Source organism: Schistocerca nitens, chromosome 7, assembly GCF_023898315.1.
Source record: "Schistocerca nitens isolate TAMUIC-IGC-003100 chromosome 7, iqSchNite1.1, whole genome shotgun sequence".
NCBI lineage: Eukaryota > Metazoa > Arthropoda > Insecta > Orthoptera > Acrididae > Schistocerca > Schistocerca nitens.
Genome location: NC_064620.1, coordinates 175,694,332 through 175,717,363, shown reverse-complemented (window position 1 = coordinate 175,717,363; position 23,032 = coordinate 175,694,332). Strand labels below are relative to the sequence as shown.

Here is a 23,032-nt window from a genome sequence, read left to right as displayed (position 1 = left end):
CAGACAGTAGACAGATACAGAAACTTTTAGACCTTTTATCAGTGGCTAGATAATTTATCAATATATAGAAAGAATGCGTGAAACACAAACATTACAGGGGTTTCTACATTTTTATTCACTTGGAAAATATATCGGGTAGATATCGCGGAAAGCTACATCGTCTATTTGTAAACAAGATGCGAAAAAAACACTTGAGTTAAGAAATTCGTTAAAGGGTAGGAATATACAGAGTAATGAAGTGCCTCGTGTTTTCAGAGTATCCACCAAAAACAAGGGAAAAAAGTCCAATACACATTCATAACTAACAGCAATGAGCAGTTTTTCATTTCAGATACTGTGAAACAACTTTTCTACTGAACAGATGCTCATAACTTAAGGTACGCATTTTAGAGTCCACGTTTGATTTTTTTCCTTGTATTGATCGGTACTACCACCTCTCAAAATACTCGACACTTCTTTTTAACTCCACATTGACTTCCGTAAGTGCAGTGCTTATTCCATTACAGAAGGCGACAATAAAATTAGTGTACTTGGAAAATCATTGATTATTAAATTTAGTAACCTTGACTCGACTGAAAAAAACTAGAAAAACAGATCAGTCATTCACAGCTAGTAATATTTCTCACGGCGACTGTGTGCATAAAAATCGGGTGAAATGTTTCAGAAGAGCGCAGTCAAGATATCCAGTAAACATTAAGATTATCACTAGTTTTGCTACATTAACGGCTGACAGAGATTGACGTATGAAGAACTTTGATGGCGACGATAAATGAGACTGTAATAGCTTATTTACTGAAGTTGTTTTACAGTAAATATTTGTCAACCATGAATAACAGCAGTCAAATGTAATATGATTATCACTGTCCCCACCCCCTACCAACGATAATTTTTGAGTTTTCAATGTTCACACGTTCAGTATCATTTTCGGCTGACAAGTCATTCCGATACGTATTAAATCTCAATAACTGGCCGTTACACTCCTATCCACAGGAAATTAATTCGCAACACAGTAAGAAAGTACGCCACAGCCCTAATACTAGTGTCCCAGTCACATAAAGCTTAGTTATCTGAGTCGGCAGCTGAAGCCCAAGTCACTTTCACATACATAATGAATACGTTGCAGTATCAGAATTTTACCAGTGCTAACAACTTTATATGTGTAGAATACGGTATTCCGAACGCTAAACGATTGTCATTATGCTCTAGGTACAATAACAGTCAATGTGCGCAAGGACGACCAGACAGTTGTTTTTACAACTTCTAGTTGAGTGCAGGAAGTTATACGACACTGTTCAGTCATGAATCCAGTCTCAACACGGACCCAGAAAAAAAATCTTAAAAATTAATAATCAACGCTGCTACTCAGTGCAGAACACGTGACGTAGTAAAAACTTTTTCCAGTCTTGTCTGCTTTTTTGATATTTACCATACCAGGAAGTTTAATGATCAATGCAGATAAACAACACCCAGGGGATCTGTGAACAAGACCGGCGGTTCTTTATCCTGGCCAACTTTTTTTTATTATTATTTGCTCACCTGGCCAACTCATTTATGTATCAAACAGTTTGGTCCATTAGTCAGGGATGCTAGCAACAGAAGAAGGATAACATTCTGCAGCAAATGAATATGAAACAAGAAACAAACCACTATACTACATAAAAATGAACCGGCAACCAGCGTGGAATGATTGTATTTTTTGCAATCTATTTAATATACGATGACACTGAGTCTATAGTTCTACGTTAGGTCAAATGACGCGCCTAAGAACGAATTTCGCCAAATAAAACTGTACGCGGTTACGACTTAGTCCTCACCAAATTCTACGAAACGGCACCAACCTTACACTGAGACTTTGACCATCGCGGACGCAGGGGAACCAGATGGAACTCGCCGTTCCACCACACACCGTGCGGCGCCACTGAAGCGATGCCAACGTCCTCTGCGTGAACTTCACCGACGCGATCACGCCTACAGTACGCATTCCACTTTTTTGAAACTTAACAAACCAGCTCACGAGTATTTTCAAGTTTGTTAGGTTGCTTGGCGCTTATACGTAAAAGATGATACAGGCTTGTGATAGTGTACCCAGGAGACAGATCCAACGTCTACGAACAGTTTCCATATGGTGTGACGTATTCAGCTTACACACGTTTTCTTTCCATGTTCAAAGTAGTTTTCTAACAATACGAATAGAAAACAAACTTGTCATCTGCAACGAGCACACTTCAGAAAACACCGATAGGTTAGGAAAAACATTAAAAGGGAACTACCAACAGAGTATCACAGCGACTGAAAATTGTCAAACCCAAAGTCTAACGGTACTATAACTTACAGGAATACGTTTCAGAATCTGTGGTAATGGCAAGCGGAAATACAGTATCTCTAATACGGGTACAACAAAATATGGCAAGATTAAAATTTATGTTGCACCTCAAAACTACAGCTATGGATATCTGAGCCAATTCCTAGTTCCTTGCGTGAAGAAATGACACCAGTTGCAAAACTTAGGGACTAAAAGTAAGCGGTGGTCTCTTATAATAGAAGGGTCTCAAGGACGGTATATCATACGGTTCAGAAATAATTTATCGGAATCTATTACTTCTGAGCGAGATTTCATTGCACACTTCTAGTATCAGAAATGCACTAAACAGGAAACACAGTGGTCACCAGCCGGATATTAGTGTAAATTATTTACTTGATACTCCGTGTCTGGCATAGCATCTTTACACGTTGGAGTCAAACACGTACTTCTGCATACCGGAAGTACAATTTAACCAGCGTCACAAGGATTAACTTGTGAAGTAAATTTAGGATGCTCTATCGGTCACATGTAAATTGGAAAGTGAAGTCCTAACAGTCTATTACACAGGGTGGACGGCAATTAAGAACGGGAAAACGTAATTTAAAAGATTATTTTTAACCGCTCGTATCGGTAAACGTAGTGCGAAATCAAGCCTTAGTAAGTGTGAGCAAAATACACATAAGTGGACTACATATAAAACTGGTACGGTACAACTAAGGTATATTCACCATGTTACACAGGTGCCAAGCTGCGACGAAATACTGCATTACATGCTACGAAATGGGCGGCAGCTCTTACACAAATATCACAGTTTCTTCACAGCACTTTTCAATTTATACAGCTTCGAGACGAAACGTTGACTAATTCACACATACGCACACCCAGTAAATGACTTAGATACAAAGCACCGATGAAGTTAACTTCTCGTCTGCGTTAACACACACTACGGCAAACACTCGACATCCAGTGCACGTGTGTATAAACACAAAAATTACATGTCACTTCGAAAAACAGTTATTTATTGAGGAACACAGGAGAATTAGATATCGAATGACTAAGTTGATCCACCGTTTGAAAATTACTTTAAGTCTGTGCCTGCACACCTTCGGAACTTAACGCTCGGCCGAAAGTCTTGCGAAGACTGCTGAGCCAGGTAGGAAAGGTGAGCCAAAGAGTCCACGTCAAAGATATGCTCCGCTCTATACGCTCCGGTAAGAAATGATCACCAGCCAGTCGTACAATTTCGAAGCGCGTTACAGATTCCACAAGCGGGGTTAATGCACTTACGTTGCTGAAATGAGGGAAAAGGTTTAAGAGATAACATACTGGAAAAGAAAGCACTGAAAAATGATCTTCAGTCCTAGATTTTACATACAATACATTCAGTTGCTTAAATTGGTTACGACTGCCTCATTATTTCCATACTTTTGCAACTTCGTGATTTAAAAAAAAAAAGGAGAAATATGTGCTACTTAAACAACGAAAGATATACGGAGATGGCAAAGGAATAAAGAAGGTTTTTCTACACTTTCTGAATGTTTTTCAAACAATGAAATCAAACGTAGTAGCTAAAACCAGCTACTTGGATTTTCATCGTATTTTTAAATATTTAAAGAACACTTTACTGTTCCTGGAATATTTTCTATGACATATTTCGAAAGCCGTAAGTGGCACAATCACGCGAAGCTGAGCCCGCTCCGTCCGATGTGGATATCTTTGCGGGCGGAGCTCTTTGGGGCGGTATCTACGCCTATTGGTCGTAGCACCTGTTGCTTCCAGCGCTGCCATTGGTCCGCCGGCGAGCAGGTAACCGTAAGCTGGTTGAGCGTGAGAGTTTGCCGGCCACAGGCAAGAAGAAACGACATGGCGGGGAGGGAGAGAGGAGAAGGGAGCAGCAACTCTGGGTGGGGGGACAGACTGGCGGGGGTCGGGCCTTCCCGCAGCAACACACGTTACCTCTTGTGGCCGCTTCTCAGCTTCTGGCAGGTGTAAAATAAACCTCAGAAGCTGAAAGTCTGCTGTTTCCGGCACTTTTAACGCAATGGTCGGACACTGCATTAACATTGGAAAAGGTAGTATCGAATGAGTAGCAGTAGGCAAACTAAATATGCTGCACACACAGCGATGAAGATATCGCTCTGGAACTTTAAGGGAAATACTTCATTATTGCTTTATTTTGTTTTGATCAGCCAATCAGTGTGTATATGGAAATGGTTGCAGAATTTGAATCACATCCGAAATCAACTGCAGATAAATCCCGTAAGATATGGCACCGTAGTATATTTAACAGCTGTTAAATCACGGAAAAACAAAGTTGGGAAGGTAGAGTTCCGCAGTTTCCGTCTCGGAAGTAAAATGTTGGTAACACCAAACTAGTTGTCTAGTTTTTCTGCTCCACTAATAAAAACGGCTCATTTATTTCAGTAATGCAGCTATGCTCCCGAAGGCTACTACGAACACCGCAATGCTTCACTATGTGTGGCCCTACTGCGGATGGTACGTTGTTGCCTTTCCTCCGATTTTGCAACCGGGTCACCCAGGCAAAGGGAGACAGATGTACAGTTTCAGGCGGAATGCAAACCATGCAGTAGTTTCAATTTTTCGCACACACTGCAGTGCTGGACGTGAACGCTACAGCTAATGCCTGAAAATGTTCTCCGGCCTGTCTTGAGCGAATACAGAACCCTTTATAACAAGAAACTTACTCAAGAAACCATACAGCTAACAAATTACACTTGCCGACAATAATGATAGATACTGCGCTGGCGTCCAGGGCAATCACTTATCTTTCGTTAATGCTTGGCAATCACAGTATCTTTCGTTAATGCTTATTTTTTATAATACAAGCAGATGTGCTTTTCTTTGAATGTGAAAGCAACTGTAACCTTCAGTCGTCACAGTGTAAATCGTACATAATTTTGACCAGTGAAGGAAACACGTCAGATTTCTGTACGTTGTATGGTAAGTTCGTCATAATATTCAGGTATCCTGAAATCAAAAACAAGATTCCACATATACACGTAATTTGTAGCAGTGATGTCCAACACTTGCGTGGTGTGTGCCGCTACCTGTGACAGCAAAATTTTGACAGTTAAGCAGACGACTGTTGTTTCTGATAACATAAATCTGCTACAAGAAATATTCCATTATTCTTTATACCTTCTTTCGTACCTTAGCCGCTAACTTGATTAATGTTGTCTTCCTAATATTATAAGACTTGTCTCAGCGCTACAATAAAATGCTGTTGCTATAATTGTTATCTGTGTTTCGCATCTTTTGCCGGCCGGTGTGGCCGAGCGGTTCTAGGCGCTTCAGTCTGGAACCGCGCGACTGCTACGGTCGCAGGTTCGAATCCTGCCTCGGGCATGGATGTGTGTGATGTCCTTAGGTTGGTTAGGTTTAAGTAGCTCTAAGTTCTAGGGGACTGATGACCTCAGATTTTAAGTCCCATAGTGCTCAGAGCCATATGAACCATTTTTTTCGCATATTTTACTTTGAGGGATCCAGAATTTCATTAGAAAGAAACTGTGAAGGAAATGACATACTATCGGGGACAGACAATATAAAAATGTTCCACGTATTCCTACCTAATGGGCAAGAGAATTTGATGTCCTTTAGACGACTCTATAATTAGAGACGGAGACTATCAGCTGAACAGACTATTTCTCTTGACGGATAATTTACTATATACAGTAAATAAGAATTACTGCCACTAGGAATATGTTGTGAGTTGGCTAATGCTTTTGATCGGGTGAATCATGGATATCCTAAGGCAAAATACTACAGAATAGCAGACACAGCAGATTCGTGGTTTTAATCTTATGTGTATGACAGAAAGTAATTGGTAAAAGTTCCGTATCAATCGCATGGCAATAGGCACTCAGCAATCACACATAGTGTACCACAAGAATATTTTGGGTCCCCTGCTATTTTTGTTATACATAAAATGATCTTTCACTCGCAGTTTCAGATATGCAGTTGTTTCGTTTTTGTAGATGATACAAGTGTAGGAAAACAGCCAATGCAACATTAGGAAACATCGTCTAAAGGCTCAAGGCAGATGGATTATCACTGAATTTTGACCAGACTCAGCACATGCAGTTTAGTACATCTTTTAGAAACCCACAAGCTTAAAAATAGGTTCCGCAAACCATAAGATACAACAAATAGAAATCTTAAGGTTTTGAGATAACAAACAGATCACAATCTAAATTGGAAAAAGTAATGAGTACAATTAATGTAGTGCCTTAGTTCAGCTACTGTTGCAGCACGCTTGATTCCCGCTACAGATGATTTTCAAGTAAAGAAATTAGTTTATTCTGCATATTTCCATTTTCTAATGAATTACGGAGTAATTTTTGCGGGGAAACTCAATTCACACGGACAGTATCTTCAGAATACAGAAGGATGTTACAGTAAGTGAGGTAAGTCATGGAACAGCAATATACGCATGCACAGACGGCCGTAGTATCGCGTACACAAGGTATAAAATGGCGGTGTATAGGCGGAGCTGTCATTTGTACTCATGCGAAATGGTTTCCGACGTGATTATCACCGCACGACGGGAATTAACAGACTTAGAACGCGGTATGGGATATTCTGTTTCGGAAATCGTTGTTGAATTCAGTATGTCGAGATGCAAACTGACAGGAGTGTGTCCAGAACACCAGACTTCACGCATTGCCTCTCAGCGTGGGCGACGCTGTGGCCGGCGGCCTTCACTTAACCACCGAGAGCAGCAGCGTTTGCGCAGAGTTGTCAGTGCTAACAGACAACCAACACTGCGTGAAATACCCGGAAATCAATGTGGGACATACGACAAACGCATCCGTTGGGAAAGCGCGGCGAAATTTGGCAGTAAGGGGCTATGGCAGCAGACGAACCGACGTGAGTGCCTTTGGTAACAGCAGGACACCGACTGTAACGCCTCTCCCGGGCTCGTGACTACATCTATTGGGCCCTAGACGCCTGGAAAACTGTGACCTGGCCAGATGAGTTCAGATTTCAATTGGTAGGAGCTGATGGTAGGGTTCGAGTCCGGCGCAGACCCCTCGAAGCCATGGACCCAAGTTATCAACAAAGCACTGTGGAAACTGACGGTGACCAGATAATAGTGTGGGTTGTCTTTACATGGAATGGACTGGGTCCTCTGGATGTTCGGCTACTTGGAGACCATATGCAGCTATTCATGGACATCGTGTTCCCGAACAACGATGGGATTTTTACGCATGACAATGTGCCATGTCAACGGGCCACATTTGTTCGCGATTGGTTTGAAGAACATTCTGGACAATTCGAGCAAATGGTTTGGCCAGCCGGATCGCCCGACAAGTATTCCATCAAACATTTATGGAATGTAATCGAGAGGTCAGCTCGTGCACAAAATCCTGCATCGGCTACATTTTCGCAGTTATGGGTGGCAATAGAGGCATCATGGCTCAGTATTTCTGCATGAGAGTTCCAACGACTTGCTGAGTCCATGCCTCGCCGAGGTGATGGACTACGTCGGGAAAAAGGAGGTTCGACACGATGTAAGGAGGCATGACCTTCACCACCACAGTATACAGTACTGTCCCACGCGTAGGCTACTATTAACACCACACCACGAAAGGCTCCATTTGGAAATGAAATGATCGTATTGCACTATTGGTGGGAGACCACATGTGGGATGAACTGTTCGGTCGCCTTGGGAATATCTTTTTATGTGACGCCACTTTGGCGACTTGCGCATAGATGATGATGAAATGAAAGATGGTTCAAATGGCTCTGAGCAATATGGGACTTATCACATGAGGTCATCAGTCCCCTAGAACTACTTAAACCTAACTAACCTAAGGACATCACACACATCCATGCCCGTGGCAGGATTCTAACCTGCGACCGTAGCAATCGCGCGGTTCCGGACTGAAGCGCCTAGAACCGCTAGGCCACAGCGGCCGGCTGATGAAATGAAGATGAGGACAACAACGTCCAGTCCTCGTACGGATAAAATCTCTAACACACGAAACACAGAATGGAAAGAGACTTCCAAACATAACGGAAAAAGTAACGGTAATGTAACCCCGTTGCGATTCCTAAATTCTGGAACGACAAAGATTGGGTCGGCCGCTGTGGCCGAGCGGTTCTAGGCGCTTCAGTCCGGAGCCGCGCTGCTGCTACGGTCGTAGATTTCAATCCTGCCTCGGGCTTGGATGTGTGTGATGTCCTTAGGTTAGTTAGGTTTAAGTAGTTCTACGTCTAGGGGACTGATGACCTCAGATGTTAAGTCCCATACTGCTTAGAGCCATTTGAACCATTTGACAAAGATCTATGCTCCAGAAGACTCACGAGCACTATTAGACACCTCACATCCAACCATGGCTGTTACAGGAAGCATCTGCTTCGTATTAGTCTGGCTGCATCCCTATAATGCGACTGTGGTGGAGAAAAGGACGCCAATCACATCCTTTTTGGCTGCACGAACACACGCAACGCTACAAGGCACCTCCTACGTCTAGTCACCATCGGCTGCAGTTTGCCGACATACTATTGCACAGTTCTGCTTGAAAGATTATCGCCTTTTATATGCATTTTTGTTGGAAGAACAGGTCAACTTCTAATTTGATGCTACTGTACCCCGGGGTTATTTATGATGTTGTGTAATGTATCAAACCCAATGTGCACGTTGACCTTCAGTGTGTTAAACCTTATATGCCAGATAAGTATGATCACAGCTGTATGAATACTGCTGATATGCCAAAATGAAAACAAAAAATTTATGAAAAGTTTAATCCTTCATGTTCAAATCTGTGTACAGATTCTTACTGTATTGTATACACATTTATAGAAACGTGTTGTTTTTGTCGTCGTCAGCAGTCCGAAGAGCGGTATGCTGCATCTCTCTATGCCAATCCATTCGTCTGTGCAATATTCTTCATTCTGCGTAACAATTGCAGACTATATCTACTTGAATCCGGCTACTTTATTCAAGCCTTGCTCCTCGTCTACAATTTTCACCCATCACTTCCGGCTATTAGAATATTTACTAATCCTTGATGCCTCACTAATCGTGTTGTCAACCATTCCCACCTTCTAATAAAGTTGTGCCACAAAAGGTATTTTGTCCCCAAATTCATTCAATACCTTTTCGTTAATTACTCAAACAAAGCACTCTTCTCTACTACCACATTTCAAAAGTTTATGTTCTCTCCTTATCTCTTCTGTTTATCGTCCACATTTAAACTGATATTCCTTGTTAACAAATTTCTCTTCTTCAGAATGCTTTTCTTGCTATTGTCAGTTTGCGTATTATATACTCTCTACTTCGATTTTCGTTAGTTATTTTGCTGCCCAAAGAGCAAAACTCATCTAGTACTTTCAGAGTCTTATCCATTAAACTTATTCTTTCAATGTCAACTAAGGTAAATCGACAACACTTCACAACTTTTGTTTTGTTTCATTCATTTAAAGAAACTATCATTCTGTTCAAATGATCTTTCAAATCAGAGGACGTCTGTGACAGAATTACAGTACAGAAGTATAACAGTTAATTGGAGAGCCATAGTGAGGAGGCTGACCTACAGCGTCGTGTATAATGCCCTCTTCGTTGTCTGCGTCGCTCAATCTGGTTAGAAGATGCTGAGAGTGTTGGTCTCCCGAATATTTCCCAAAAAACAAGACTGAGAAGAGTTCGTGTTTCGTATTTTGAGTAGCACTTGCGCTGAACGAATAAATTTTATGCGATTTGTTCGCTAGAGTACGCTCTTTGGTTTTCCGAAGTTATCAGAATAAAATACTTGGAGCAAAAGCTGTCTACAACTTCGAACTGTAGTCTGATTTCAGAATAAGAGTGATATGACATGGAAGGGAGGCAGGGATTGAAAGGTTTAGACAGTATTTAAGGAGACATGTGGAAAGGAAATACAGGTTCTGGTAGAAGAAATAAAAATGTGAAGGTAACTCCCCAAGATGTGGTTTTCATCGGAGGCAAAGTAATACGTAATACAAATTGAACTAAACGAAAATGTGCGTTGTGCAAACATGAAATATTATGACAGCATGATTTGTTACAGAGAATAAGAAGGAAAGCACAGCTGTCATTATACAACATATAAAATTATTCTGTTATAGAACGTGTTCGATGAGCTACTAGTGTTCGTCAAATGTAAACGATCTGATCAAAAGAATCCGCATACCCCTGTGTAATGCGGAATGGACCACCAGATTTTAGAGAGGAGGAACCACCAGTCTAAAAGGAGGGGATGAGCGAGCTCAGTGACTGTCATTGCGCGTCACCTCAGTAACAAATCCACCAGGGTCATTCAACCCTTCTAAAGCTGCTCACGCCGACTGTTGGTGATGAGATTGTGAAGTAATGCGAATGAACAACCAAAACTAAACCAAAACCAGGCAGACTTCATGTGTATAGACGGACAGGGAGCGTCCAGCAGTGCGGAGGGTGGCTGTAAAAAATCTCAAGAAATTAGCGGAAGGAATCACCCGCGAGTTCCACAGTACTACCAGCTGTCCCGCGAGCACATTGAGTTAAATTAATAGCGTACAATAGTTGTACAGCTTCTCATAAGCCATACATTTTTGCAGTCAACGCTAACCGATGCTTGAGAGCGCGTCTTCTAGACAGTGGATGATTGGAAACGATTGATTTGTAGTGTTGAATCACGGTGACCCCTGTGCCAATCCGATGAAAGGGTTATGATTCGTGAATACCTGAAGAACGTTACCTTCCGCTGTGTACAGCGGCAGCAATAAAGTAGGGGGGGGGGGGCATTATGGTATGGGGATGTTTATCATTGTTAGTCTGTGGTCCCCTTATTATGCTAAACACAATGCGAAATAAGGAAGGATATGAAAATACTTTACAACACTGTGTACTGCTTAAAGTAAATGGATAGTTGGGAGACGACGATTGTTTGTATTAGCGTGACAACGCACCCTGCCATAGAGCAGCGTCTGTTAGGCACTCGTTTGTGGACAGTAACATTCCTGAAATGGAGTGGCCTGCCCCGAGCCCCAACGTGACCTTTGGGATGAGTTACAACGCCGGCTTCGCTCCAGACCCCAGGGTCCAAGAATGCTATCTCCTCTGGTTTTCAGGAAAAATCGGCTGCCTTTCACTCAAAAGACGACACCTTTTTGAACGTGTGCTCAGCACTAGCCATCATAAAGGCGATGGGTGCACACCACATATTAATCTCCACTAATAGGTGTACTGATACTTCTGATCAGAGAGTGTACGAAAGTATACGATGCGAAGTCTCCATAAGATACGTTGCTCTACAATATTGATTTTGTTGCCTGTAAAAAAATTACACAAAAATCGAAAATTCTGTAGTCTTCATATAACCAGATAAAGCACGTACTTGTACCTTAGAGATAAAACTTTGTACTATTAACGTTTGTGAGACTTGCTAAAGACCAATCAGTCACTCAACTGGTAGGCTTACTTAAGCACATTTAGCACTTTTCCCCGCCAATAATGGAGAAATAATCCTTGGCAATATAATTAATATCATTCTAAGTATTAGTCCGCATCATTATGAAACATTAAAGCAATTAAAATGCCGACTATCCGGCCAACTTTGCAGCGGTCCTTAACATGACCTGAAGAGCATCGCGGCAAAGTCAGTGGAAACGTCGGCATTTTAATTGTTTAAGTGTTTCATAATGGCGCGACGCAATTTATTCAAATTGACACTGGTGGTGGAAGTATACGAACTTATAATCGTTTGCAATCTTCTCCTTTTCTTCGTTTTCGTGATTTCTGCGCATTCTTGAGTCCGTCGCTGAAATCCTACCTTCATTTATAAAAAAATAGCAGAGACAGGTCCTGTGCTGAGTTACTGCAGCACTAAAATAAAGCGTTACTACAAAAAGAACAGTGCCCAAAAGAACTCAGTAAAACACCCTCTAGTAATTTGACTAAGATTATTTTTGTAACAAAGAGAGTGACCTTTCCACTGATGAAATCATCTTGTTCACTTATCAGAAAGAAGTTGGCAAGATGGGAGAAAATGAAATGGCTTCTTATCGAAGCACTACTTGAAAAGCCGGAAGGGCCTGGTTGATAGCACACAAAGGAATTGCCATATTGGTAGTAGAGAGAAGTGGTGGGTAAAAATGGAAGAGGGAGACCAATACATGACTACAGTAAGCAATTTCAAATCTACGGTACTTGCAGTAGTAATGCTAAGGTTCGAGGCTTTTGCAGAATACACTAGCATGGACATCTACCTCAAACCAGCCTTCGGATTGAAGGCAAAAGCAACAACACTTGAAAAGCGAACAAAATTTACAACTAGATTTAGTTTCAATTTCTGCTCTAAAGCGCTAGTCAGAACAAAACTTTTACTTGATGCCTTTTCCGTAAATGCTGGTTCACATCTTCAAATTTTCAACCATGTACTTTTCCTATGAGACATTTTTTTCAAGTCTGACGATCAGGGTTTCACTTTAGTTTCAAGAAAGAAGAAGAATCAAGTCACTGAAGTACCGGATGACTGGATAAGACTTACTATTTTTACTCGGTAACATCCAGTTCCTTTTATCATCTGCAAGATAGACAAGTCATTGATAGTCAACACGAAGGACACAGCTGGTTAATAAATGGTTCAAATGGCGCTGAGCACTATGGGACTTAACTTCTGAGGTCATCAGCCCCCTAGAACTTAGAACTACTTAAACCCAACTAACCTAAGGACATCACACACATTCATCCCCGAGGCAGGATTCGAACCTGCTACCGTAGCGATCGCGAGGTTCCAGACTGTAGCGCCTAGAGCCGCTCGGCCAATCTGGCCGGCAGCTGATTAATACTTCAGATATTGGGCAAACAAAATCCTTAAACCAAAGGGACAAAGAAAATAAAAAAGTTGAGGCACCCAGCAGCTAAAACTGGAGATCCCGCAAGTAAGTCTCATTTTCCTTTCTTGAAGAGTGAGGACCAAAGTTTCTTCAACATACAGTTTGCCTCACGAGAAGAGCAAGACAAACAGAAACTGTGTGTAATCGATTCTTACAATAACAGTGAGAGGGAAACATCAATATTTGATCCAGACTAAGGAGAAATTTAAAAAAATTAAACTAAACTCCCTCCGAACAGGCCATGAAGGCCCAACGGTACTTATAGATGGAAATAAACCAAGTGATGATTAGCTAATTACAGTAGGAAATGAAAAAATAAAGAGTAGAAGATGAGTTTTGGTATACGAGCAGCCAAATAAATGACGATTACCGAAGCAGAGAGAATATGAAATGCATACCGGCTATAGCACGAAATGAATTCCTGAAAAAAGAGGAATTTGCCAAGATTACAGATAATCATAAATGATAGGAAGTCTTTCCTGAAGGTACACTATGTGTTCAAAAGTATCCAGACACCTGCCTGAAAATGACTTACAAGTACGTGGCGCCCTATATCGGTAATATTGGAATTCAATATGGCGTTGGCCCACCCTTAGCCTTGATGACAACTTCCACTCTCGCAGGCATACGTTCAATCAGGTGCTGGAAGGTTTCTTGGGGAATGGCAGCCCAGGTATCGGTGTCGGTCGGTGAGGCCTGCCACGAAGTCGCCGTTCCAAAACATCCCAAAGGTGTTGTATAGGATTCAGGTCAGGACTCTGTGCAGGCCACTCCATTATAGGGATGTTATTGTCGTGTAACCACTCCGCCACAGGCCGTGAATTATGAACAGGTGCTCGATCGTGTTGAAAGATGCAACTGCTATCCCTGAATTGCTCTTCAACAGTGGGAAGCAAGAAGGTGCTTAAAACATCAATGTAGGCCTGTGCTGTGATAGTACCACGCAAAACAACAAGGGGTGCAAGCGCCCTATGAAAACCACGACCACACAATAACACCACCGCCTCCGAATTTTATTGTTGGCACTACACACGCTGGCAGATCACGTTCACCGGGCATTCGCCATACCCACATCCTGCCATCGGATTGCCACATTGTGTACCATGATTCGTCACTCCACACAACGTTTTTCCACTGTTCAATCGTCCAATTTTTACGCTCCTTACACCAAGCGAGGCGTCGTTTGGCATTTACTGGCGTGATGTGCGGCATATGAGCAGCCGCTCGACCTTGAAATCCAAGTTTTCTCACCTCCTGGCTAACTGTCATAGAACTTGCAGTGGAGGCTGATGCAGTTTGGAAATCCTTTGTGATGGTCTGGATACATGTCTGCCTATTACACATTACGACCCTCTTCAACTGTCGGCGGTTTCTGTCAGTCAACGGCCGCGCTGAGTGGCAGAGCGGTCTTGGGCGCCATGTCACGGATTGCGCGGCCCCTCCCGCCGGAGGTTCGAGTCCTCCCTCGGGCAAGGGTGGGTGTGTAGTTCTTAGCATAAGTTAGTTTAAGTAGTGTGTAAGTCTAGGGACCGATTGACTTCAGCAGTTTGGTCCCTTAGGAATTCACACACATCTGAACACATTTTTGTCAGTCAACAGACGAGTTCCGCCTGTACGCTTTTGTTCTGTACGTGTCCCTTCACGTTTCCACTTCACTATCACGTCGGAAACAGTGGACCTAGGGATGTTTAAGAGTGAGGAAATCTCGCGTAAAGGCGTGTGACACAAGTGACATCCAATCACCTGAGCATTTCTGAAGTCCTTGAGTTCCGCGGAGCGCCCCATTCTGCTCTCTCACGATGTCTAATGACTACTGAGGTCGCTGATATGTAATACCTGGCAGTAGGTGGCTGCACAATGCACCTAATATGAAGAACTACGTTTTTGGGGGTGTTCGGATACTTTAGATTACATAGTGTATTTATCTGGAGTACAGCCCCGCATGGAAGCAAGACGTGCACAATAAACAAGCATCGGACTAAAGATACAAGACCAACAACATAGTTCACTATCTCTTTTCTGAAAAATGTTAGCACATCTTGATATTAATAATATATAAAAAGGTAAAGCTCTCCTCAATCGAAAGGTTGGTTTGATCACCGCAATAGTTTACTGGGCATAGATCTACTGAGGGTGGTAAATCTGTGCTTACTGTGACCTTCTGACTGATTTACGCAACCAGTGAAAGGGCACCTAGCGTTTAGCTTGGACTCCAAACTCGGTGCAGGTTGGCTTTTTTCACGTACACAAAACATTGCCAGAGATGAGCGAAGCGTTCAGTAATAAAAAAATATAGAAGTTTGTATTTGTAGGCCAGGCACACACATTTTATTCAACAAATAAAGCAATTTACACAGTCACATCATAGAGCGAGGAATAAATTCATTTTATAAATTTTGCACCTGTACAGCATTTACACTTCAGTCTTCAGTACAAATGTTTTGTAAGAAACTTAGGTCCATTTTATCAGTGAGCTCTTCGGTAACTGGTTTGTTTGCAATGCCTAAAAATGTACGTGGGGATTTCAGCGTTGCCTACACAGACAAACAGATCACTACATACGTATAGGTCATTGGTAGTTTATCTAAGAATCAATATAAAAGTATAAGTGAGAAAAAAATCTACGTTTGTAGGACCATATTTTTTATTGGATGGTTTCACTAAACTTAACAGAAGCATCGTCCGAAACTGTGGAATTTACAGTTCAAATTAGTTGGCTGATTACTTTGACAATGCAATGGCGGGTTGCGGTTATCCTACAAACTTAATTTCACCAGTCACTCTTCCACCTGCAGGCAATGAGTATCAGCGCTAGATATCGAAGGAGTTTGAATGCTTTAACTAGGTAGTGATTTATTTTAATTTTGGGAACAACTCCGCAATTGCGAAACCTGAGCACACGTTGTGTGCAGTAATTTGTCGCAGTCCCAGACACTGTGGAGGAGCCAAAGGCCCTCTGTGTCTATTCTGTTGGACCTCGAGCGCCGGGTCGAAACACTGTTTTCACTTGCCACGTGCGGTTAACTTTTAGGATTTTTACAGCAAGCTGAAGGCCGCGTCAAGTTTCTGGCACTGTGCTAACTGTTTTCCTAGTTCCTAATAAGCAAGCATATTTCGAGGACTGGCTGCTGATAACATCGTATGTGTTGTTTCTGAAAACTTTTTTTTACACCAATCTACGTAAACTACTTACGGAGGTTTTGAAAACAGACATTCAGCTGAAACTGTCTTTCGAAACACCTAACAATTTCGATACCTGGAAAAGTGCACATCGTTGTAACCCAAGTCAAATACAGCAGTGACGATTCGTAGTTAGCTGCTCACGAAGCTACAGGAGCTCCCACTGATCTCCAGACAATTCTGGCGAGATGCGTTCTTATCCTAATTGGATGCGTCACACTTGGATGTCCTAGCCGTGTTCCCTGTAGTCAGTTAAGTTTGGATGAGAGTTCTTTGCAGTTACAGCCGCGGGGAAATCCACACACCGGGCACTGAATACTAAGTATACAAATGCGCGTAAGCTGCCGCAGAAATAACTTCGGAGCAAGAGAATGCTTTTACCAGAAGTCACCCGCACAGCACGCTGTACTAGCTCAGACTGAAGCATTAGACAGTAAATGGAACGTCCAATAACTTTGTTCTTGCTCTGATGAATTTGAATAGGTGGTTAACCGGGATCTATACTGAGCTTAAATTCCTAAAGCACGTGGCGAACCAATTTCTTCAGTTTGCGGATCTACAAACTGTTAACAGTTCCTGGTGAAGAAATACATTCTGGAGGATATTAGGGCACCGGACAATAGGTGACATTCCATTCTCAAATAAAAAACTACCTTTTTGATGCGCATTTGTGCTACAAATTGGAGACATGTGTTGCCATTTTTTTTCCGCAGAAATATTTTCTCCAAAATAATCTCAGGTGATCACTGTTCGTGAAGATTGGATTCACTGAATGGAAGACAGCAAGGACATCATCACTTACAGGGTTTAATATTTTGCACTCGACTTAGCCTTTTAAGAGACCTGTGAATCTGTAACGGTGTTCGTCCTCAAGAGAAACTGGAACTACCGACCAGTAACAGCTGATACGATGAATCATGTTCTTTGCAGCCACTTTCAGCCGTAACAGATCATTACCGAACAGGAAAAAAATTTAGTATCGAATTTATGTTCGATCACAAATGAAAATTTATTCTTTTTTTGTTGGGGAATTTGTGGTAAGTTCCTATTGGGACCAAACTATTGTGGTTATCGGTCTCTAGGCTTACACACTACTTAATCTGACTTAAACTAACTTATGCAAAGGAAACATGCACACCTATGCTCTACGGAGAACTCAAAATCTCCGACGTGGGGAGCAGCGCGAACCGGGCAAGGCGCCATTATTCTTTCTGAAGATGATATCTGACTACTGAAATTGGTTCTATAAATGACCTGACTCATAACTGCCGATTTTGGGATTCAGTATGCCTTTGAAACTGTTTTTAGGACTCCGTATCTCAATCCGCAAGAGTGGAACCCTTATACGATCGCTTTGGCCGTCTGTCTGTCTGTCTGTCTGTCCGTCCGACTGTTCAGAACCCTTTCTCTCAGGAACTTGTAGACATACAGAGTTAAAATTTAAGTCGCCTACTAAGTTGTATGTTCCCTTGGCGTTGTATAAAACTTAAGCTTCTAAGTCCATGCGACGAAAAGATTCAGCCATTTATGACACACAGAATAACGGGAAAAAATCGCTACACGAGAGAGGAGTAGTGCGAGAGAAACGAAAGTTGGCAGCCGTGTTTCTGCGTACATCTGGAAGATGACGTCTATTCCCATTTAGAGCTAGCCACAAAAGAGTGGCGCTGGTGGCGCCACGATGAGGAAGCAAATCTGGCTTGCTTTAAATGCACGCTGTAATGGTCATGAGCGCTATCACCTTTGAGATTGGACGTTGTGAGTTGCTGTTGCTCTAGCATGCCTTTAAGGCGAGAAAGAAGCCATAATCTAGACCTCACTAACTTTGAACGAGGTCGTGTAATAGGCCTACAAAAAGCTGGATGTTCCTTCTGCGATCTTGCACAAAGATTTGGTAGGAACGTAACCACTGTACGTCATTGCTGGCAGCGGTGGTCATGAGAACGTATCATCGCAACAAGACCGGACCCTGGACGGTCACGTGGCACTTCCAAGGAAGACCATCGTTTTCGGCGCGTGGCTTTGGCGCTTTGTACTGCATCTGCAATAGCAATCTGATTACAAGTTGGCACCACAGGGACACAACAAACTGTTACAAATCTGTTACTTCGAGTACAGCTCCGAGACAGACGCCCTGTAGCGTGCGTTCCACTGAAACCACCGCCATTTGCGACTTCAGTGGTGTCAAGCGAGAACTCACTCGAGGGCAGGGTTGAGATTTGTTCTGCTTTCTGATAAACGCTGGTCTGCCTTGTTACTAGTGATGGCCGTGTGTTGGTTAGAAGGAGCCCAGTTGAGGGCCTGTGTGCTAGACACAATGGACCTATACCTTGAGTTATGGTCTGGAATGAGATTTCGTATGACTGCGGGAGCACTCTCGTGGTTGTCACACGCTCCCTGACTGCAAATCCGTAAGTCAGTCTGGTTATTTGGCCTGTAGTATTGTCATTCCAACAGGATAACGCTCGCACACATAACGCCGTTGTAACCTAACATGCTGTAAAGAGTGTCGACATGTTGCCTTGGCCTGCTAGATCACCAGATCTGTCTCCAACCGAACATATATGGGTCATCAGCAGGCGACAACTCCAGCGTCATTCACAAACAGCATTAACCGTCCCTGTATTGACCGACCGAATGCAACAGGCGTGGTACTTCTTCCCATAAATTGACATCCGGCATCTATACAGCGCAGTTCATGCACGTTCGCATGTTTGCTTTCAGCGTTCTGGCGATTACACCGGTTATTAATGTAAAGCATTTCACATTTGCAATAGCTTATCTCGCGCTTACATTAACCTGTGATCTCGCAATGTTAATCACTGAAATACGTTACCTTGGCAAATGTATTCCCGAATGTTCATTAGTCTACATTAATAATTTTTTGATGTTGCGATTTTTATTTCCGTTAGCGTATTTTGAATCGCGCACTCTCACTCATCAAAACCTAGAATCATGAAATTCAGCAAGAAGCATGTTTTCACAGCACAGGTGAAGGAAAAAATCCGAAGATCGTTAATTTGTAATTATGTCACACGAAGTACAGTATTTTTTTGACTTTTTGTATGTCTGTCCATCTATCTGTCCGTCTTTTAAGACCAATTTTTTGCTGGAACCGGTTGGTGTATCGAGTTCAAATTCGTGTCACATACTAAGATCTTTGGTCCCTTGACGATGTACAAAATTAAGCTTCTAAGTCAACGAAATCAAAAGATTTTGTTATTTTCATCACATATTTTGAGACTCGCAAACTCTCTTGTCAAAACCGATAGGGTTTAACCACTGACACAGTATCATGAAGTTCGGAGGAAGCAAAGCTTGTGCAAAAAAAAAAAAAAAAAAAAAAAAAAAAAAAAAAAAAAAAACTGTTAATTGTAGTTCTATCACATAAAAAATATCTTTTTGCCACTTCAACATACATTGCATCCATCATCCGTCAAAAGCAAAATAGACGCACGTTACTGAATGCGAACATAAAATGTTAAGTTGTAGTCATGTTTTAGTAAGTACATAAAATATATTTTTTAAATCTGGGAAGTCCGCCGCTCGCTTCTTTTGGTGTGTCCGGGGTGGTCTGAGAACTACTGCAGAGATTTTGATACGTTCTTGGAATTTCTGGGACCAATATCTTGCGAGCACCGATATCGATAACAGACAAATACCGCTGAGATTCTAGATTCCCAAGATACGTTTTTAAGTATGTACCGAACCCTCACTGCACGGGTTCAACTCGCACTTGGCCAGTTTTTATACACTGTATGTTTTAAACTTTTTGGCCATGCTGTACTATCTTACTTATTTTGTCAAAATCTTTTAAAGTAATTAGCCTTCTGTAATTTTTTTACTACTTACAACTTATACAGAAGGTAGATTGGACGTCAAGAAAGATTCAGAAGTAAGTCAGGATTTCCTGCCCTTATTGGGGGATTTGAATGGCATTAAAGTAGTTCTGCAGTGCTAAAAACATACTTTTCTGTCACATGTACATTAATTATGAAAGTTGCTTTCGCAAATGTCTATTGCCTTACAATAACTGCGCAAATCAGCTCCGGAGGGACTAGAACAGCTTCCACGTTTCAAGGACTCAAGAAACACTTCTCTTTTTCCATGAGTCTTCGTTATACATACGCCGGAAGTACGAGCGAAAGATTTTTTATTTTCTTCAGAGTTGCCTTTGTAGTTTTAAGATGGTACTAATTTTGGGAAACTGCATACTTTCGTATCAATTTCTCTATATAATCTACGGAATAAGCCTACAATAAAGCAGAAAGTGGAAGATTCTTCTCAACGTAATCAATATGTTTCCCCTTTTATCACTCGGTCACAGTGTCAGTCAAAAGTCAAAATTCAGGGTCTACCATTTTTAACGTGCTTTGCAAACGAAAACTGCAACACGCAAAAATCGCCCTTGACAAAGACTACAATAGGAGCATGGTAGACGGTATATTTCCCTATTACCTGCCAGTTTTCTCAATATTCGAACGTCGTACTGGAGCAGCGATATTCCGTTACAAGGAGACCGTTATAGCCGTCACAAACACCCGCACCCGGCATTCAGCGAGGCACTTTCACAGCAGCACCTACAGTGTGCACCAAAAATTGTGTATATTTCAATAACCACTCGCTCTGACTGGATGAGTGTGCTGACAGTTTTCGACGAATGGTTTCTAAGCGTTTAGCAGACTAAACCCCTCCAGAAATCAACGCAGCTGTGACACTTAACTCGTTATTTGGAAAACGAGGAGGCCGTGATTCTTAATTAATGTTTTAACTAATTTTCTCGAGAAATTTATTTCGTGTCTGGCAGCATTTAATGGGGTTTTAACATGTTTTACCAAATGTAGAGTAAACCTCAAGTTTCTATTGTCTTACGAATATTATGAAAATATAAATAAGCAGAATGGCCAGATGACTTCCTCTCGGCAGTAATGATACCGCTTGAGAAAAAAGTAATGCGAAGAAATGTGAGGATTTTAGAACCATAAGTTTGGTTTCTCATTCAGCAAAAGTCCTACTAAGGGTGATAAATAGAAGACTTTACGGAAGACTGGGAAAAAATACTGCAAAGGAACAGTATGGATTTACATGAGGGAAAGATACAAGAGATGTAAGTAGACTGTTGAGAAGTATAGGCGAAAGGTACAGTGCAAGAGGAACAGAGGTTTATACTGTTTTCATTGACCTTGTGAACGCTTTGACAGAGTACAGTGGAATAAATTAGTGGACATTCTAAGGAAGAATGGAGTCGACTAGAGGGATAGAAGGGTGCTTAAGAATATATACCTACAACAGAAAATATGAGTATGGATTTAAATTATATGACAGAGGAAAGCACAATTGGAAGGGGAGTGAGGGAAAGCTCTGTATAATATGTATTTGGAGAATATTATTTAGAAATGTTTGAAACGAAAAAGAGAAGAGTGGGTTGGTGATACGAGGGTAGAATGTATTTGATTTGCATATGATATGGTGTTGTTGGCAGAGGACGAAAGAATAATGACGGAAATGTTGGAAGATGTAAATATGGCTTAATATGAAAATGACAAAATGTATGGTGGTAAGCATAAGAAAAATAAGGACAGCTATAAAGTTAGGACAGGACGATAAGTAAGTTAGTGCTTCCAGATACTTGGGAAGCATAATTACGGAAGACTTGAGATGCACTAAAGAGGTGAAAACGCGTACTGCATTTGCCAAGGAGGCATTTAATAAGAGGAGGAGGCTTCTATGTCTGTGCATGGACAGGGACCTGAGGAAGAGCTGGCGAAGTGCTTTACATGGAGCGTGGCAATACACAGAGTTGAGACGCGGACATTGAGAAAAGAGGAAGAAAGCAGAATTGTAGCTTTTGAAATGTGGATTCGGAGGAGAATGTAAGGGAGAAAATGAGTCGACAAAATCAGAAATGAGGAGGTGTTGAGAAGGTTGGGGGAAGAGAGGGAAATTTTAAAGGTAACTTGGAACAGGATACATAATTAGTTTGGGCACTGGATGAGAAGAGATGGTTTACTGATAGATGCTGTGGAAAGAACAGAGAATGGAAGACGAAGAAGAGGGTGCAGAAGATACCAGATGGTAGACAGCATTAGGATACAAACGAAGAAGGTAACAAATGACAGGACCGCATGGAGAACTACAAGTGAAGACCTGCCCTAGGGCAGAAGACTGATGATGATGATGATCTGTTAAAACAGCATGCATGATCTTACACTTCTGAGAGTGATGGTTAGTCATTTATGTATTACTTCAAAAGTGGTTATTTTCACAGTATCAGTTGCTTTTATTAAAATGATGACTAGTTTCGGCCATTTAATAATCTTCTTCAAATTTACAAATAAGACCTAAAAGCAGCAGTAAGTGCCTGTTGAAGTAGAAAAACACAAGGTGGAAACTATTATGGAGCTCAAATTATAACTTTAATTGTACCAGAGTTGCCACCAATCGTGAGCTATCAGTATCTTTTAAGTAAAAGAACTCGCACGGAGTTTATACAATATATTACAAGAAAATTCACTGCGCCGAACTCTTAGTGACATGCAACATACCGCTAAGGTCGAGTTTACATTATATTTATCAACTTAAATACATTGACGAGCCAATATACTGTGACCACTTGCTTAACAGCGCCTTGATTCACCCTTGGAACGTAATACTGCAGCGACCTGCGTGCCATCGATTCGATAGTCCTTG

General features: G+C 41.7%; 1 protein-coding gene across 3 annotated transcripts in view; it reads right to left on the bottom strand.

Annotated features, from left to right (window-relative positions):
* LOC126195328 (RNA-binding protein fusilli) overlaps positions 1-23,032 on the bottom strand; it is a 1,033,937-nt gene that overhangs the window by 450,347 nt on the left and 560,558 nt on the right. The window contains exon 1 of one of the 3 annotated variants that reach the window (XM_049933895.1): positions 3,031-3,431. The exons of 1 other annotated variant lie outside the window; for it this stretch is intronic. The gene's annotated coding sequence lies outside the window, so the exon portion shown is untranslated. Of the gene's footprint in view, positions 1-3,030; positions 3,432-23,032 lie in introns of those variants that run through there. One more of the 3 variants, XM_049933897.1, reaches the window with a different exon arrangement.